Source organism: Carassius carassius, chromosome 26, assembly GCF_963082965.1.
Source record: "Carassius carassius chromosome 26, fCarCar2.1, whole genome shotgun sequence".
In the NCBI taxonomy this organism is placed as follows: domain Eukaryota; kingdom Metazoa; phylum Chordata; class Actinopteri; order Cypriniformes; family Cyprinidae; genus Carassius; species Carassius carassius.
In genome coordinates, this window is record NC_081780.1 from 11,194,470 (window position 1) to 11,208,048 (window position 13,579).

General features: G+C 37.5%; 1 protein-coding gene across 4 annotated transcripts in view; it reads right to left on the reverse strand.

Moving 5' to 3' along the window:
• The window catches only part of sox5 (SRY-box transcription factor 5), a 206,863-nt gene that overhangs the window by 177,369 nt on the left and 15,915 nt on the right, over positions 1-13,579 (reverse strand). For 3 of the 4 annotated variants that reach the window (XM_059511177.1, XM_059511175.1, XM_059511178.1), the window contains 2 exons: positions 7,417-7,477; positions 87-157 (listed from right to left, as the gene is read on the reverse strand). The gene's annotated coding sequence lies outside the window, so the exon portion shown is untranslated. The remainder of the gene's footprint in view (positions 1-86; positions 158-7,416; positions 7,478-13,579) is intronic. The other variant, XM_059511179.1, reaches the window with a different exon arrangement.

Sequence of the window (13,579 nt, forward strand, 5' to 3'; positions counted from 1 at the left end):
GTTTACCAATACGGCAGTCTTTGCTTGTGTCGGCCGACAACAATGGGGTGTACGGATATAGAAAATGAGTAAAAATAGGAACTGACCTATAAAGGATGTGAAAGAGATGAGTGCTGCTTGTCTTCAGATCACAAACCCATTGGTGAGCAGATGAACCCTGGGGTAGAGAAGCAGAGGAAAGGGGAGAAGTGAACAAAACAAAAAAAAGGAAGGAGGAAGACATTGAAGAAATTGAAAAATCTAAATGAATTTACTCACCTTTTTTTTCTTTCAGAACCTATATGACTTTTTCTTCTATGAAAAACAAAAGGAGAAATTTTGAAGAATGTTCACACTGTTTTTTGTATGGAAAACAGTGGGAACTTTCTTTAAATCATTTTGTGTTCTATGGAAGAAAGAAATCATACAAGCTTAAAAAGGCATGAGATATGAAAGAATTTATACATTATGTTGAACCCTCTCTTTAAATATTGAACAGCTATCCAGAAACAGATTGAAATACATCCACAGAGACCCTTTCAACAGGTGGGTAAGAAATACACATACACACATATGTGTTTTGGGGGGGGGGTTGAGTGCATGTGCGTGTTCACCTGCGTGTTAAGAGCTCTGTTCTAATCTTTATGGTAATAAACTCTGGCGGCTACTTGGCTGCCGGCACTGCAGATCAGGCTTTAATAGAAAGTAAATGTGTTTGCTAAGAAAGGGGAAGAGTCACTTGAAATGGGACTAATGTATTCCTTATTGAGTTGAGTGAGTGAGTGAGTGAGTGAGTGTGTGTGTGTGTGTGTGTGTTGCCACCGGGTCAAGTGAAGTTGGGTGATGCTTATGAGCCTCTCAACTAGCAGCAATCACACAAACACATACGACTTGTAACCTGACACACAATTTGGGTCATTCAGATTGAACATTTCTATTAATTATTGGTGTTTGCTAAGGCAAGCATTGCCAATATGACTGCTTATACATAGCAAAGAGTTTTTTTTTTTCAATAACACGCCACGATAAAATGATACCTCAAACTGTTCGAGGACAGGTGTGCTATTATTTTTGATCAGACTTGACAACCACCCAAAACACCCTACCATTATTGTGATAACTTTCACACGGTCAAACATTTGCGAATTTTCATGGGTCAAATCCAGTCATTGCATAGAAATCTACACATTTGGGAATTTAGTGAGGGAAAGATTTTGAAGGACCAATGTGTTCAAGTTGGTCACTGTGAACTGTGCTTCATATCACTACACTACTGACAACAGACAATCAACCTTTTTGCTTGTGACATTTTACAATATTTGATTGAAGATGACTCTAAACTCATCAAATCAAAGCTTAAAAATAAAAATCTAAGTATTAAATGAACGTATGGTGTGTAAATGAATTTTTAAATATATAACTAATCAATTGCCTCCCAATGAATACATGGTCATACTAACTGCTTGCATAATAATTAATATTTTGAGATGTCAACTAGCCATACTGGTTTTCATATTTCAAAGGTATTTACATGGCACACTACAAATAATTTACCATGGCGCATGTCCAAAAATCCACACCAGTGCCATGGTACCAAGTATCTTCTAGTCAAGCTACACTCCTCCACAGTCTCTGCCTTTATCTCACTGTCACATAAACTTCACTCAGACAGAAACACAACATCAAGCATGTGCACACAAGATGCTCTCTATTATGCACACTCATGATTCACACAAAGCAAATGTACACTAGACAAAGTGCACAAAGTCTTAACCAGCAAATGGGGATCTATTCACTCCTGTTTAAAAAGGTCACCATTTTCTCTGGCTAAGTGCCCTGTGTCTACTGATAATTTTATGCATAAACAAATGGCAAATTTGTGCCACATAAATATGTATTAGCAATTAATAATGTCCCGCGTCTGTGGCGATGCCAGGTGCATGCGAAATCAGCACGGGCACTCTGCAGCGCTGGTGCCTTTGTTTTCCTCTAGCTCTCTCAGGGTTGCCACAATAGGCGCACAATAGATGCACAATGGGCACCCGTAACAGGGCACCGTGCCCCTGAGACAAGCCAGGCTCCCTGAATGAAGCCACCATCACCTGGGCAGAGCCAAAACAATGCAGGCATCACCAGACAGCTACGGGGGTATTATTGAATTAGCAGCCGCGTTGTGATTAAGGGTTTAGAGGGACATTTAGTGGTTTTGCTTTTTAAGTAATGATGAATTTGATGACTGAGGCAGCCAGGGATCCACGTGTGTGTGTGTGTGTGTGTGTGTTTGACAGAGAGATTGAATATAAAAACACACGGCCGCACTCACATGCACACACACCTGTTCATCAGCAGAAACACCTGGAAGCTGTCTGTCCCATTTTTACCTTGGTGTCACAGAGATCTCTACGTCAGTAAGAGCGGTAACGTGTGCGCGCACACTGCTACTCAAATAAACAGATCTGTTAGGCAGGGCAGGATCTTTCGGGACATCACAATGCCATTATTGTCTCACTCAGACAGAGATCAGGGACGAGACGGACAGAAACCGCAGCTCCTCTTTTTCTCTAGGTTTTTAATAGGATCAGATAAACACAATGGCTCTGATAAAGTGCCTGGCTAACATCATACTGAGATTGAGAGAGAGAGAGAGAGAGAGAGAGAATTAAAGGGTAGAATGGGGGATTGCGAAAAAATTTGTATCAGACATAGCGGATGACAGGGGGGCTTATTTAGGGAAAGAAGAGGATTACCAGCCGCCAGCCTGTGGTTGTGCTCCGCTTCGACTCTCTATAATCACTGCGATCATAAGACCAGCACAATTCAGCTCTGCTAATAATGCACACACACATCTGCCTATTCATTTCAGCTCTAATGCAATAATAACCCTGAAACATCTGGTAATGAAACTCGCTGGAATCAAGATGGGCGGATTTGGCGACATCTGTCCCTCCGCTGGCTCCAACCTGTTCTGTGTCTTCAGGCTTAAAGGAAATATGAAATCATTTAAAAATTACAAAATTTGTCCTAATGTACATTTTTGGTTTTATGGTGCACAATTAATCGGCATATCTTTTTCTGAAGAAAACTAAATGCATTAGTATTCTCTTACTGTCAAATATCATAACATCCCCTTAATTCTGAAATGACTTTCTTTTTCTGATGACATCACCTAGGCCATGCAGGTTATTGGATAATGTTAAACATTGGCATAAAACATCTTTACCAAAACCATTTTATTTCTGTAATCTTGTGCATTTATGAGTAAAGCGCAATGTAAAAGCAGAAAAAAGTAGGTTGGAATTTTTTTAATAAATGTTAAAAATCTGTGCAATAAATAAGTAATTTTTGAAAAGTTGCATTACAAATCAGGGGCCAAAGCATAAAATTCTTCTTAATACAATTTTTACATATTTTTAAGAATAAAGTATTCTTCTTAAGAATCTTTTTTTCTTAAGATTGTTCAAAAGACAAAACTTGAGAAGATTTTTTTAACAAATGGAATTTCAGAGGCATAGCCATTTTTATTTGCAACAATAAATCACTGAGAAACCATTTAGACCAGAAATATACATTTTAAAAATACATTTGGTCAATTTTGATTAAACAATTCTGGTAGTCCATTCTAGTATGGTACGCCTACTTTTCACTTTATCATCATTGAATATCCTGAAAAAAAGGCCACATTAGAGGAGTAAAGTGGGTTATGCTGATCTAAGCACTGAAATCAACCAAGATTGAGGTACGCATACCAAAAAACATACAATGGTTACCAAAAGTCAGATGGCTGGAGTGCCCCAGACCTTCAGCGTTCAATTACCTGAGCGCCTCCACCCCCTTCCACTAGAATCCCTTAGCCGATCTGAGGCTGCGAAGGCGACTTCCTGTCCCACTCCACAGGGTTCAAATAGGAGGGGAAGAAGGAATGACACGGTGCCTATGAAAGAGCCATTGTTCACCGAGGTGGTCCTGGTACTGTGTGAGGGGAGGTGGCTAATCACAAGGCGTGCAACAGCACAGGGGTAAATATTTATATGCTTGGATGTAAACAACGGATCATGTAATTTAGCAACAGAATGTTCCTTCCTGCATGGTGATGATGTTTAGTCTTGGGTAGTGGAGGCGAGGGGTGTTATTCAACCTGCTCATTTCGAACCCAGCACAGTGGTTGATTATCAATGACGCATCTTCACACTAAAACTGACACTCTTTAAGTGTGCAGGCAACTAAAGTTCGCTAAACTATAAATATTATGATGATGATTTTCACTATACAGAATAGGTTTTAAAACCAACTGGTAATGCAAGCAGATAGTTTAAGGACGAGTTTGCTGTTTAATGTGTCATGAGGTGATGTTTAATTCCTGCTGCCTTGGTAACTGGTGGGCAAAACCACTTATTATCTCAATCAAAGATAACGTTCCTACATAGAGATATATACCCACTGGTCACTTATGTCAACATTTGAATCATTTTCTGTAAAAAAAATACACTTAAATTGCTAACTATAGTAGACTGCAAAAATTCCACAGTACAGTAAAAATCTGAAAACTTGTTAACTTAGTTAAAATTGTGGTTTAACAGCACATTACATACAATTTTACAGTAAAATACTGTGGAAAGGTGTTTTTTTTTTTTTTTTTTTTGCAAGTAAGAATGATGGATTACCATATAATTCACAGTAAAAAACAAAAAAACAAAAAAAACAACAACAACCAGGAAACCTGTAAAATTATAGTGTTAGAAGTTCCTGTGTGACAATTTTATTTTATATAAACAATTTAGTTGATTTTTTTGTTTGTTATTAATATATGTAAGGTAAGGTGTTTCATGTTAAATTTGTATTCTACAGTTATTGTTTCTTGTTTTATTTTAGTTTGTTTTATTTTGTTTTATATAATTTAATGTTATTATTATTATTATTATAAATAATAAATACATGACCCTGCGCATCGTCTACTATATATACGAGTTTTTAAGATGAAATGTGCACACTGATATAAATGTCTTAGCATTAATGAGTTAAAAAACACTATTTCCATTTACACACACACACACACACACACACACCACAAATGAAAATTGTCATCATATCGTATCGTTCTAAACCTGTAGTTTCTTTTTCATGTTGAACATAAAAGAAGATATTTTGAAGAACGCTGGTAATCAAACTGTTGATGGTCCCCACTGACTCCCATAGTAATTCTTTCCTACTATGGAAGTCAATGGGGACCAAAAACTGTTTGGTTCAGTAAATTCTCATAATATCTTCTTATGTGTTCAACAGGTTTGGAACGACATGAGGGTGAGCAAATGACGGCATTTTTTTTCATCTTTGGGTGAACTTTTCCTTTAAGTACTGCAAGAACAACAACAAAAAATCTTACAAAACACTTGCCACACACTTGTTGACTTCCTATTGCCGTATTTGTGCTCCAATCCCTTGCAACCTGACCCTGGTAAACAGCTCTATAGCGTCAGTGATGTAAGTAATGACCAACAGGCCAGGAAGGACACAAACCACCCAAGATTAAAATTTCTTCTCCTTAAAGATGCTTCTAGATTTAACCATGCAAACCTCATGGTGTTGCTATCTGGTTTCTGTGGTCTTCTGGGTGGTTGATTACTGGTTTAAGTTAAAACAGTCTGCCCTGGGACGATTAACACCTTTTCTACAAATGGATGTGAGCTGTCATTACAGATGCCATGATGCTCAGTGACAGGGTAAAATAAATGCAACACTTAAAATAGTGTCTGTTTGACAAGCTCAATTAAACCACCAAAATGAAAGCCAAGAAAGCCCTTATGTATGCATTCATCTTTCTGTCAAGATCTTTATCCGCATACATATTTCACTTCCTCTGTCTGTCGAAAGTTTCTCCTCTTATATATTCTTTCTTTCTATCAATCTCATCTCCTCCTCTGCTATTTCTCTTTTCTTCTGACTTAATTTTTTCTCGCTGGCCTCCTCCTCACCTCTACTTCTCCTTCCTTTCTTCGTTCCTTTATCTTCTCACCATCTCCATTCTTCCTCCTTTTGTGTAACCAAAACATTATGTTCTTCCCATTCTCTCTTGTTTTTCCCCTCTCCTGTCTGTGTGTTGGTGCATGTGAGTACAGCGCTGATGTTTGGGACTTTCTGTGAGCTGACAGCCATTTAACATTATGAATTGCAGTCTGTATGCTGAAGCATGACATTTCTCTTTGTCTTTCTTTCTAAGTAAAATACTCACACACTTATTTCAATGAACACAATCCTAAAAATTTGGGGGCAGTTAGATTTTTTCTCTCATGTTTTCTCTCATTATAAGTCTTATTTTAAAGTCTCATCAAGGCTATATTTATTTTATAAATAATAATAATAAAAAATAATTACACTTTAAATTATTCATTTTCAGAAGCCATTACTCCTTTTTTCAGTGTCACATGATTGTTTAGAAATTATTCTAATATGCTGATTTGGTGTTCGATTTCTGATTTTCAGTTTTGAAAATAATTGCGCTGCTTTATGCTAAACAAAATTACTAACTACCTTCCCGACCTCAATTTTTTTTTTTTTAAAAACAAATAAAATAAACATATGGCAAAGAAAAAAAACAAAGCAATCAAAAAAATGTCCTATTTCAGATTTGCTTCCTCACAACACTTGGGTTCGGACATTATATAAAATGGTTAAAAGAGTGTAAATAGTGTTTAACCAGAAATATGTGCGAATAATTTTTACTCATCAGGACCCCGTCATCTCAAAAGGGACATTTTGTCAGATTTGGCTCTGTTCTGAGAACAGTTATGTCCCCACAGTATAAGCTAAACCAAGAGATGCAAAGCCCACAGTACACACCGTCAAACAAAGTTCTGTAAAAGGAATGAGAAGATCAGAAACTCGTGGAAAACAACGATGGCAAACACAAACATGGCTGGAATGTTTTGTTCGGAGTTCTTCAGGAAGCTTTACAATGCTGCTTATTGTGCTGAATTTAAGTAGCAGATGTTGTTATTGATGTCATAATGAGATAAAAGCTTCCAAATGACTCTCTCCGCGGTATAAAAAAAGCAAAATATAATTGGAATAAACATAAAAAATGAAAACATTCTTGACCTTAAAAAACAAGAGGGTGAAAGTACATCTCTGCCCCAGACACGCACTCGGGAAATATGAGGTCTGTGTGCTGAAGTGACCTTTATTCAGGGTCAGGTCATAAAAATAATGTCAAATAAAAATAATTGCCTAACCCTAAATATAACCCTCACATAAACCTTCCTGAATTTTGTATGTAAATTCCCATTGGCCTTAAAACAGCGTTAAGCAGGACCTACAGTACAACCAGGTGTAAAGGACACGTGTGTGTGTGTCTGTGTGGACAGAAATCAGGTACAATGGTCTGTTCAGAAATAGCCAGCTGATATGCTGTTTGTGGTCGTGACCGGCGGTGGGTCCTTTTACCTGCTGGGATCTCCTCCCACCCTGTCTGAGTCCCTCTATAGAGGCTGCGTCTCTTCGGTCCCTGGTAGAGAAAAGAACAGACAGACAGCGACTCTGATCAATACCAGCGCCTCCTCTTTGTGGCTGAAATCAAAACCTTTTGAGGAGAATATTCCTTTTTTTGAAAGACGCGGTGACGTCAATAGATTCAGGTAACTGACTCGCTATGTGGAGGAGAATGCTTGAGAGAATAAAAGCAAGGTTTTCATATGCTTCTTTGGTCTGGTTTATGGATTTATTTTCTTTTAACTGTGTGCGCCCCTCAAATGTCCAAAATGCTATCTTAGACCAATTCAAATCTACTCACAACACATTTGAACAAGTATGAGGAATGATCACTTTTTTGTTTTGTAAGCAGTAGGCCAGTGTAAAATCTGCAGCCTCATTTTCTATTTAATTAATATTTCTGGTACAATTGTATAAACTAAACGAAAGACAGTTTTACAAATGGTTGGGGTCAGAACTTTTTTTTTTTTTTTTTGAGAAATCAATACTTTTATTCAGCAAGGTTGCATTAAACTAATAAAAAGTGAGAGTACAGTTCATATGTGACAAAAGATTTCTATTTCAAAGAATCCTGAATAAAAAGTCTCATCATTTCCACAAAAATATTAAGTTGCACAACTTTTTTCCACTTGGAAATATATGTTATTTGAACACCAAATCAGTATACAGAGCGATTTATGAAGGATCATGTGACATTGAAGACTGCAATAATGGTTACAGAAAATTCAGCATTTCCATCACAAAAAATAAATTACATTTTAATATATATTATAACAGAAAATCTATTTTAAATTGCAAAAATATTTAATATATTTTTGATCAAATGCACACAGACTTTATGAGCAATATATATATATATATATATATATATATATACACACACACACACACACACACACACACACAAACACACTCACACACTCATCTAAAGGATTATTAGGAACACCTGTTCAATTTCTCATTAATGCAATTATCTAATCAACCAATCACACGGCAGTTGCTTCAATGTATTTAGGGGTGTGGTCCTGGTCCAGACAATCTCCTGAACTTCAAACTGAATGTCAGAATGGGAAAGAAAGGTGATTTAAGCAATTTTGAGCGTGGCATGGTTGTTGGTGCCAGATGGGCCGGTCTGAGTATTTCACAATCTGCTCAGTTACTGGGATTTTCACGCACAACCATTTCTAGGGTTTACAAAGAATGGTGTGAAAAGGGAAAAACATCCAGTATGCGGCAGTCCTGTGGGCGAAAATGCCTTGTTGATGCTAGAGGTCAGAGGAGAATGGGCCAACTGATTCAAGCTGATAGAAGAGCAACTTTGACTGAAATAACCACTCATTACAACCAAGGTATGAAGCAAAGCATTTGTGAAGCCACAACATGCACAACCTTGAGGCGGATGGGCTACAACAGCAGAAGACCCAACCGGGTACCACTCATCTCCACTACAAATAGGAAAAAGAGGCTGTAATTTGCACAAGCTCACCAAAATTGGACAGTTGAAGACTGGAAAAATGTTGCCTGGTCTGATGAGTCTCAATTTTTGTGGAGACATTCAGATGGTAGAGTCGGAATTTGGCGTAAACAGAATGAGAACATGGATCCATCATGCCTTGTTATCATTGTGCAGGCTGGTGATGGTGGTATAATGGTGTGGGGGATGTTTTCTTGGCACACTTTAGGCCCCTTAGTGCCAATTGGGCATCATTTAAATGCCACGGCCTACCTGAGCATAGTTTCTGACCATGTCCTTCCCTTTATGACCGCCATGTACCCATCCTCTGATGGCTACTTCCAGCAGGATAATGCATCATGTCACAAAGCTCGAATCATTTCACATTGGTTTCTTGAACATGACAATGAGTTCACTGTACTATAATGGCCTCCACAGTCACCAGATCTCAACCCAATAGAGCATCTTTGGGATGTGGTGGAACAGGAGCTTCGTGCCCTGGATGTGCATCCCACAAATCTCCATCAACTACAAGATGCTATCCTATCAATATGGGCCAACATTTCTAAAGAAAGAACCTTGTTGAATCAATGCCACGTAGAATTAAGGCGAAAGGGGGTCAAACACAGTATTAGTATGGTGTTCCTTATAATCCTTTAGGTGAGTGTATATATAAAATCTGGCAAGTGTTTGGAATAATAATAAAAAAATATATATTTTTAATAAATCATGGAATAGTATAAGCAGGCAAATATAAAACATTTTGGAATTTCTCTGCTGAAAAAAACAAAAAAGGAATTTTGCAGAATTTATTTAAATATTCTAAAATCATTCTAAAACCATTGATTACATATAGCTTTATGAATGACAGGCTCCCCAATATTCTGTGTGGACCTGTTTATAGTACATTTATTAGAGGGTCAATCCCATTGGAGCAACCTCTTGATCAAGGGCACAATGGTGATGTTCTGGCCTCTCAGTTACTGTAAATGACCACTAGGCCACACCAGCCCAAATCTCCCCAAACTCTCCGTGTTGAATCTCAACCCCTGCTCTATTTGATCTAGGCTGTGTGCAGGTGTCTCTCGTGTTTACCACTGGAGAATAAGGCAGGTTAGACAAGAACAAACATATCAGCGGTGCCGAATCCCACCGACCCCTCCTCTCTCTAAGACTCATTTTAATTCCATCTCAGCATGGTAACAAACACTCGTTAAAGCAGATTAATTCCACAAGAGGATTACGCTCCATATTAGATAATGAAAGAGAGAGAGCGAGGGAAAGAAAGAGAAAATAATCACGTAAAGGGATAGATGGTGTGCATTTGATCCTGGGAACAGAAAGCTAATCCAGGTGTAACACATGTAGAGGAGTGTGTGAGAGAGGGAATGTGCACAGTGGTATTAGGAACAGCTGGCGTCGGTTTAGCCTCTTTGTCTTCATTGACATTGGAAGGACGACAACAACAACACTGACCCACAAAATGGGAAGTCGGATGACAGTTGCTGCTATTGACACACTGCTTTTAGATGTGTGTGTATGAGACGCTGTGACTCACAGCTTGCTCGGTGTTGCACTGTTAATGTGGTGGCGGTTCTGGCACATCTGGGCTATTTTCTCCAGTACTGTATGTGTCTGAAGATAGTGTGAAAAATCTCAGGGAGGAAAAGTGAGTGTAGGCCGCTGTGAGATCGGTTCCTCAGGTTAGAGGGCCATTTTTCAAATGCCAGCAGCTTATCTCGACTGTCACAGGCTAAACGTGTCTGTTTGTGACATTACAAGAACAAGTGTAAGTCTCCCGAGTTCAGCAACGCAGCTGATTCGGTTCCCGCATTCTCATCGTTCTGAAGTGTTACACAAAGCTCTGTCAGGGGGAAGTCCATCTCTAAATCAATCATGGCAGTTAGCTGGAAGCTAAGAGTGAAAGAATGCAAAGAGCCACAAGCCAGTTCCATAACACGGCTTAAGTTTGTTTTCGATCTCAATCATTATCAAAAATCAGCTTATAAATAAGTGCTAATAAAGAAAACGGCATTACAAGATTTTGAAATTAGCTTACATGCAGAGCAGAATCGGAGTAACAGGCAAAAAAGCAGATATGCCATTTGGGGTTTGCTTAAGCAGTGTTTTTCTGGATTTAAAAATAAAACAGTTTAAGATACATTAGCAATTAAACAAATGTAGGGTTGTAAGATTTTTTTTTGTTTTTGATAAAAGAGTATTATGCTCACCAAGCCTGCATTTTTTTTGATGAAAACCAAATATTATGAAATTTTATTATAATTTAAAATAACTTTTATATTAACAGTATAAATGTCACTTTTTGGACTAGAAGTAATAATAATAATTACAAATCTGTATTAATGTATTTTACTCACTGTGTATTAACATACACACTGTAATAGTCAACATGAAATGATGTTCATAAGTCATTTTACTTCTGTAATCCGATGTTGGATGTTGCCTGAGGGAAAAAATGGCAGGAATTGGCCTAAATGTAAAACCTGGATGTTACTTGTCAGAATAAAGCCATCCATGCTGGTTAAATTTAAATGTCTTCAATATTAAAATGGATGCATAAATACACAATACAAAGTTTAAGATGTTTCTTTTCTCAGGAATAGGCCACCACACCTCTAAATCCCACCCACTCGGCAGAAAAACATACAAAGCCCAAGTAATCAAATAAAGACCTCCTGCCTCATGTCAGGCCCTATCCCCGGATGAGTGAGGGAATGCACAAGCCAGGCAGAAATAATCAAATCAAGAAGAAGGCCTATCCGGCACAAATGGAAAGTTTCCTGTCACACGAAGTTCGCTTTCCATCGTGTCTGTCAGATTTCACGGTTTGAGATAAAGGCTCAGAGACAAAATCCCTGACTCACTTATAGAAAACACAATCAGGATGTACAGTTTCCTCTGTATTATGGTAAAAATGTAATTCATTCTGTATCACCCCAGTTCATTATTCATAAACTGAACAGGAGAAGGTCAGAAAACCACAAGGAAAACGACAACAATATTATCTCAGACCTGCAATGGTCGGTTTCTTATGCAGATTTTTCCAGTCAGACTGCATCTCACTCCTGTTAGGAACAGTTCACCCAAAAATGATTTCAGTTACCATTTATTTGCCCTCATGTCTTCCAAAACTCGTATGACTTTTTTTCATACAATGAAAGGTTTTAGAATTTAGCTTTTGGGGCCATTTTTGAGCAGTGACAGTTTTGTTGTAAAGGAAAAAAGCAGCATGAGCATTGTACAAAATTTCTCCTTTTTTTTTTGTTCAACAGAAGAAAGTCAGATGTATGGGTGTGGGACAATGCAAGTGTGAGAAAATGATGACAGACACTTCATTTTTGAGAGAACTGCACCTTTAAATACACTCGTTCACACAGCAGACTGTGCTAACATCGACATACGTGACCGAATCCAGACAAATGTTCATTCTGCATCGCACAAACTCTGAAAGAAAGATACGCTGTCAAGACACAGGGAGAGAGATACTGAGCACGCTGCGAAAATGTAGCGGTAACTAATTGTTATCATTACACATGTTTGAAAAGTGTTTTCAAACAAGTAATCAAAGTCTGCCACTGTAATTAGCAGACACAGCAGTGAGTGTGTTTCCCTCCACTGTTCTTTTCAAACTGAAAGGCATTAGATATATCAGATCCTTTTCCCCAACGGAACAAAAACCTGTACACCGCGTGCATTGTGAGGGAGAGACAGCTTGACTGAAAACAAACTGACACAAACCATTTGAAGCAGAAAAGAAACACAACAACCTGTCAAGAGCAAAATGCCTCTAATTTTTCTGTCATCTGCCAGCAGTTTAACAAGAGAGGAGCATTTCTACCCCCTCAATTTTCCCCCTGGCCATTTACACACACTGAGAACCAAATAAGAGGATGGGAGGGGAAGAAATCTGCTCGTTTTCTTTCTCTCTCCCTCTCTTTCTTTCTTTCTTTCTTTCTTTCTTCTCCCCTATATTTTTCACTTTCCTTCTATTCATCTCATCCTTTTTACTCTTAACATTTCCTTTTCGACTCACCACGACACCATCATTGGAAGAGTGTGGAGTTTGTCATTATCCCAATGACTTCAATCTTTTGATTCCGTTCACGAAAAAGATCCACTCAGATTCGTTTACTTCTGATTCATTTCTGTAGGTTACACCAGTAAGTGTCAACCAATGAGAGTCAATTCACTGAATCATTTGCTTAACTCTCTATTTTTTTCATAAAACAGATTTATGAAGATTCTAAGCAGTTTAAATAAATGCATCTGAAAATATGATTACATAAAATGCAATTTTTTTAAGCGCAGAAATCGTAACTTATTTGTACTTAAATTTAATTTACGTACAAATATGCTTCATATTAAGTTTATTCATTTATAAACTCTGAAACCCACATCAGTATTGTTGTTGTTAAACAAAAAAGTTAAAATATAGATATTTCAGTTTATATATATTTAGTTGCATCGTTAACCAATACTAATATATATATATATATATTTAAAATAAAAAGTATTTCCTTGACATCTAACATCTTATTAAAATAAGTTGAAACCGAAGCACTGAAATTACTAAAACAGAAACAATTTATAAATAAAAAACAAAACTTAATAGAAATAAAAAGCTAATACAAATGCTGAGCAAAT